Here is a 7,031-nt window from a genome sequence, read left to right on the forward strand (position 1 = left end):
CCATTAAACCTATATTAAAATATAAACAACTATTTGACTGGGGGATGGTTGCATTTGAACAAATATATTCAATAATTTCACATGTTAACTTCAAATTTTTTATTTTGCATCTTCATTTTCTTTTATGAAATGAGATCTAGCAATTGTGGGGCTAACAAATTGGGCAGAAGAATACTTTGCTCCACTAGATTGCTTTGAATTTTTTTTTTTTTGGCCTAGTGACAACTTCAACAATCTTTTGTCGGATGAGATCTAGCGTTTGTGGGGCTAACGAAATTGGCCGGAAGCATTCTTTGCTCCACGAGATTGTTTTGAGATTATTCTCTTCGAAGCTTCGGATTCTTGACTTGTACGGTTGTACCCATTAAATCCATTACATTTGCAGTACCCCGGGCTCCAATCAGGAGTCCCACATCTGTGGGGAGAGGAGTAATGTGTTGATATGTAACCCTGGGTCCCTTAGGTTGATGTATAATATAAGGCTCATTAAGTTATTAATAATTTTGGATTAATTATTTTGAATCCATGATTTCAATTTAAAAAATTATTCAACTAGTCTAGTGCATTCAGGGTTATGGAAGGATTTGGGGCACGCACGGTTGGCTTTAGGTGCAGTTATCGTACTCTTTTTATGATTTAGTATGCACTCACTTAACTTTAGTTTTTTTCATGATTTAATGTGCACTCACATAATTTTATTTTAATCGGTATTGATCCAACAAAGATTTGTGAGTTTACACTAAATCATGGAAAGAGTCACAATAGTACGAATCGCATCTGAGACCAACAATACCTATCCCGATCCCGTTATAGAACATCATTTCCTTTCCTGTAGAAAAGTAAGAGTGATAAGAAAAAGATAGAGTGATGATTAACCTTCCGAAGGCAAGAGAAATTTCTAAAAATATGATGAAATTTAAAAAAATTCTACAAAGGGGGCGTTTTGTGTATGGTTTTCTATCTTGGGGGTCTTCGCATTTGCTAAATGCGAAGTTGAGATGAATTTTGAGACCACCGAAATTTAAAAAAAAAAAAAAAAGAAGCGTACCTCGCATTTAGCAAATGCGAGGTCATGTATACCTCGCATTTTACGAATGCGAGGTTAGCAACCACCTAGAAGCTCATTCCCTTCATTCTTTTTGACGTTTGATTAATACGTATTTGGACTTCTTAACTTTAGTAAATATTTAAAAGTCACTACCACTAAATATGTCACAGTTATGATTTCTTGGCTGTAAAGTTGTGTGAATTTCATTTCACTCGACAACAGTAAGACTAACAATAATCCTTTTTTGCATTTAAAATAGCGATTGGTGGATTCAAAAAATTCATGAGTTTTGTAGCTTATTTGGAATTAGTCGGAAAAGGGAGAAAATGTTTGGAAAATTGCAGTTGGTATAATTAGTGCAGAATTGTGATGATCCGAGCTCGTATCCTATAAAACCCAGAAGGATCCGACCGCGGATCGTTTGAAGCGGAAAAAATTAAAACAGGAGATCCGAGCCCGGATCATTCAAGTTCCAGTTTGATCCGAGACCTCGGATAAACTTCAGCACTTGTGGATCCGAGCCATGTAGGATCCGAGGACTACAAGAACAAATACGACCTCGGATCGGTTCGCGGATAAAGCAGAAACGAGGGTTCGTTTCTGCACTTTTCAAATATTTCTTCCCTCTTCTCACCGAAACCCTACCCCCTTTTCTCCAATCTTCTATTTAATCTATCAAATCTCCAATCCTTCACCATAAACACCTCCCTAACCCTTGTATGATCATAAACCGTAAGCTATTTCACCACAAAACATCATCAAAAGTGGATTTTGATATTCAAAAGGCAATTTTGGGCCGCACGGAATTTGTTTTATTTGTGGGTAAAATTGGACTTGTTTCTCCCTCATTTTTCATCATTATCATCCTCCAGCATCCTCCTTTACATTTGAGGTAACAATTTGCAATTTCTTTTGAGATTTTATAATTCCTATTTTTGCATAATTTTTTAAGTTTTTGAGTAATTGTGATAAAAGCTTATTTGTTGAAATTTCTTGATACAATTGTGTTACATTGTGATAATATATACATTTAGTTATGGTTGTTTGCTTAGATTTGAGAAATTTGTTAATATGGTGAGAAATTTTATAATTTTTCTCATGAAAGCACACTAGACTTTTGTTTGCAATTTCTTGTTTTGGTGTATAATTTGCATTTGTTTGCTTGAAATAAGTGCATCTTTATGCAAATTGATGATAAATTGTGGTAAGTATAGTGGGTAGTTATGTATTGGTTTGAAGGAAAGTGCCAAAAGTTGAGAATTGTTTGAATTGAAGATGTTTTTCGTAAGGCATATTTTGACGCTGCGATGAATTGATGGTTGAAGCTTAATGTTATAGCATAGTGTCATTGATAGTCTACTTTACTTTCAAATTTTATTCCAATCTTACAAATGGTTTTAATTGTCAAAGTATTGGAAGTATTTAGCGTATCATGACAACCTTGTTGGTAATATTCATTCTCAATGTGAGAATTGTATTTGTGAGGTCTTAAGTAGATTTTTTGCTTGAATTTTTGGTAAATGTTGGCAGGTAGTTTAGCCCTTTTTCAAGGGGAAACTCTGCCGAAATTTTTTTAAATTCTTATTTAATACGTGCGAGCAAGTTTCTACGATTTCTAATGAAGGTTCATCTTGCTTTTGGTATAGGTATTATGGCTCGCACAAGAAGGTCTAGAGCACCGACACCTCCATCTTCGTCGACAGAGGAACACACACCTTCCTTGCATGAGGAGTCACCTGAAGAGGAATCTCCGTCACCAGAGCCGCCACCTCGCTCTCGCCGGAAGACCGCGTCTACTAGCCGTGACGAGCCACCTCCGGACTACGATACCACTCGATTCACCTCGCTTGAAAACCAACAATGGTATGAATTCGGCTTAGACAAGGAGATTATCATCGAGAAGCACTTGGCACCGGAAGTGGATGCACACTACCACATCTCCACAGCATTCAAGCGCCTTGGTTGGGAGAACATCTTACAACTTCCCAAGCATTACTACCCAACCTTGGTCCGGGAGTTCTATGCCAACGTGGAAAACAAAGAAAGCCACAGTGGCAATCTCATCGTCTCGTGGGTTCGAGGCAAGAGAGTGGCTCTTACTCGGGAAACACTGGGATGCTTCGTCAAACTAAAAGACGAAGGACAAGATATCAAATTGACGAAGGAGTTCAAGGCGCGAGACCCTTGGCAGGTGGGAGAGGCAGTTGGACGCCTCAAGGGCCAGTATAGAGAGAGAGGAACTGCGAAGAAGCTTACAGTTTACGCCGATTCATTCGAGCATAGGTACCACCTAATCTTCTACTTGTTTGCCTTCAATGTGGTACCAAAAAAAAGTGGAAAACGGGAGCTCCGCAATAGTGATCTCTACTTTTTGGACAAGATGATGCATGGTGTAGGTGCGCAGCTGACCGGCATTCCTCTACCCAGCATTATCATCAGTTATATGCGGACTACAGCTCGCATGAGGGCCGGCGAGACCTGCTTCGGGTTTCCAAGACTGCTATCCCTCATTTTTGAGAAGGTCAAGGTTCCTCTTGGAACCGAGCGAGCTATCGTCACTAGGTCTGTCGAGGAGGTTAATACCTCTATACTCAAAGCTTTGGGCATTCCTACGGATTTTGGAGCTGCTCTCATTCGAGACACTGGAGAGGCATCGACTTCCGCCCAGCCTCCTCCGCACACTGAACCACAAGCGGAAACTCGAGAGGCGGAGGCGCAGCAAGCTCTTCCTCCTCCTGTTCCTCGACCGCCACCTCCTCCGAGATCAAAATGGCAAGAGCTCCTAAATGCCATTTGCTGTATGGAGGGACGAGTCGTCGAGCGTATCGATCAAACGGAGAGACGGATGACGGAGCGACTAGACAGGCATGATCGCCGTCTTCGGGCGATGGAAGAACACTTCAACATCCGCCGGTCGCCTACTCCGACACCTCATCAGGAGGAGGGCCATATTGGTACCTCACAGGGTCCTCATGGAGCGGAGGGCCATATTGGTACTCCGACACCTCATCAGGAGGAGGGCCATATTGGTACCTCACAGGGTCCTCATGGAGCGGAGGAGGCAATAGACCCTCGTTCCGAGCAGCCATGACGCTCCGTAGCGGCTTGGATCTTTTATTTCTCTATTTTGCTTTTCTTTTGTTAAGACAACCTTTGTAGTTTTCTTATTGGATTATCTTGTCCAACTTATGTAGTTTGGTACCCTTGTTGTTTCATTTTGGACAGAATTGGGATGATTGTGAGGTTTGAAGGGCATCAAATTGCATGACCACTCATTTTGAGGGAAGTTTCAGTGTCTCCTACATGTCTGTACAATGAGGGCATTGTAGCTTTTAAGTGTGGGGGAGTGATTACTTTGTCTTATGGGTGGTTGTGTTTTGAAATGTATAATTGCAGTTGTGTATGGTTAAAAATGTTGGAATTTGTCTTTGAAATGTTGTCATGAGATTAATTTCCTTGAAATTAAGGTTGTTGGTCGGGAGTTTTCATCCATTGTTATTTAGATTACTCTGTCAAAATTTGATCTTCCAGGCAAAAGTTTTCCAATATTTCAAATTAATGGCCAAAATGTTCCATGCTTAAGTGTCTATTTCTTCCATTGGATAAAATGTTATATGTTTTTTGGGAAGGTTTAGTCCTCATTTTGCTTGGAATGAACCATTATGCAATTAGGATTTTTAGTTTTTAGGAAGTATATTCGGTTAAATAAGAAAAATTACCTCGCTTGGAAATTTGCATGATTAATGATATTTGTCATTTTCACTTAATTTCGTTAGTAAGTGCTTGATATAGTCACGATAAGGCCAAATTGCAACAAAATTATGCTTAAATGACAAAAGAAATTGATGCCTAAATTAAAGAATAATATTATTAATTTTCTGCTCCAATGAATCATGTACTGGGTAACAAGGGGGCTGCCATTTACAAATGTCGACATTCGCTTATTTAAGGGTTCAAAACGAATTCAAATTAGTGGATTAATGCGTTAATTTACTTAACACTCTGAAGGTTATTGAAGTATGAAATTCATGCACGAACTGAAAGAAATGTAAGGGCTAATTAAGAGGATAAACTGCACAACAGATTGGGAGCAAAATTGTACAAATATAGGAAAGCCGTAAAAAATAAAGCGTGGGAGTTGCTGCACACGGATCCGAGGCGCGGATCCGTGTTAACAAGATTGATCCGAGGCCTCGGCTGTACTTCTGGAGTAAGGGATCCAAGGTCATCGTACATCCGACCTCGGATCTACGATGGAAAGTCCACGGATCACTTGGATCCGAGCACGGATCCGTATTAACAAGATCGATCCGAGGCCTCGGCTGTACTTCTGTAGTAAGTGATTTTGAGGTCTTTAGGATCCGACCTCGGATCTAAATGGAAAGTCCACGGATCATATGGATCCGAGCTCGTATCCATTATCACTAGACAGATCCGAGGCGCGGATCTGTCTCTTTCCTCAGGTCAACAGGCAGAGCCGTTTTGCTACATCTTTCTCACAGGTTTTACAGCTATTTTGCAAAGCTTCACCTTCAATTGGCTAAGTTCGCTTTTACCTTTGTTCACCTTCCTTTCAAGTAGTTAGTTAATGCGCTTTTACCTTTGTTCACCTTCCTTTCAATTGACTCAGATGTTTGACAAAAAATGTATTATGATTAATATAAAATTTTTTTAAAAAAATTTTTGACAAAGTCTCCCCTTAAAAGTGGACAAAACTCCCTGTCAGCAAACCCAAAATGCACAACATTTAATCCAACCAATATTTCCAGCAACGTGTCCAAATATTTTAAAACTAAAACTACTATTCGCCAAAGTAAAGAATATAAACAAAAAGAGAAGCAAACAACAACTACAGAATTAAAGTGGAGCATATCAATGATGTCCAAGTCTTCCATGAGTGCCACATCCTCTGGGTTTGCGCACTCTCTGTGTTCGACGTGGCTGGACTGGGATCGCAACATCGACCTGAGTAATCTGTGACTCAAGTCTAGCATCAATAGCTTGGAAACTTGGGCCTTCATCTGTACCTCCTACATGTTGTTCACCACTTGCAAGATGTAAGTCTGTAAGGGGCGTAAACTCCGCCATAGGCACTGGCGACCTAGGATGGCCAATGGACCTAGGGATGCCCTGATGCTCGGTAGCCTGTGACCTTCCATCACATCCAGTTTGGACGGTGGGGTCTGGTGACCGGAGTCTACGACGGCGTCCACCACCAAGCTGACCTCCGTGAACATTCCTAGGAGCTCTTTCAACGCGATGGGGGTCTGCTGGTTGCGGAATTTGCTGGGGTACTCGTGGAGGGCGAAATGCAAGTCGGGATGACTCCCCTACAGTTTCCAATGTCATGGATGCAAAGTCCTTCATTGCATTAAAATAATTCGTGTGCTGTTCATCACTCTGTGCGAGACAGGTCTCAGCCATGTAATATACTTGAGACATAGCATCCATCTGGAGATATAATGCTGGGATGAGTCGGCTAGAATAGAGTTAAATCTTAACAACTTGGGGTTTGTTTGAAGGATCTCTTTCAGTAATTGTAAGGAAAACTTACTAGATATTGTGCTCTAGCGCTATCACCCTGAAAGCCCTCCGGATAAACGGGATGCCTAGTAGGATTTGAAATATATAGCACTGTCCGCTCGCGATACCATTGACGATACTCATCGGACGGATAGGTAGGATCTTCAGTTACAGCACCGTCCTCCACATGCATAGGCCGATCAGTCCACACATCAATATATGCTGCATGTCTAGTTATCCAGTCTTGATTCCCCTTGCCACGACGATCTAGAGAATGCAGTGCCTGTTGATTATCGGTCAGTCTTAGATCAGGCACGGGCTGATGATATCCGAACTGTCTCATAACTCGATTCGGAAGATGTGGCTCGACAACTTCCCAACATATGAGATACGTGACAGATCTCCAAATGCCGCGTCCTGCAGTACAATAGCTTGGCAGAGATGCGAGAATATCGTCCGA

At 41.1% G+C, this 7,031-nt stretch overlaps 1 long non-coding RNA gene across 1 annotated transcript; it reads left to right on the forward strand.

Moving 5' to 3' along the window:
- The first annotated feature begins 1,854 nt into the window (after positions 1-1,854).
- LOC113755855 lies at positions 1,855-2,826 on the forward strand. The gene is made up of 2 exons (XR_003465774.1): positions 1,855-1,940; positions 2,695-2,826. It is a non-coding gene; the product is annotated as an uncharacterized LOC113755855 (long non-coding RNA).
- The last annotated feature ends 4,205 nt before the right edge of the window (positions 2,827-7,031 follow it).

The sequence above is a fragment of the Coffea eugenioides genome, unplaced genomic scaffold (assembly GCF_003713205.1).
Source record: "Coffea eugenioides isolate CCC68of unplaced genomic scaffold, Ceug_1.0 ScVebR1_177;HRSCAF=710, whole genome shotgun sequence".
Classification (NCBI taxonomy): Eukaryota; Viridiplantae; Streptophyta; class Magnoliopsida; order Gentianales; family Rubiaceae; genus Coffea; species Coffea eugenioides.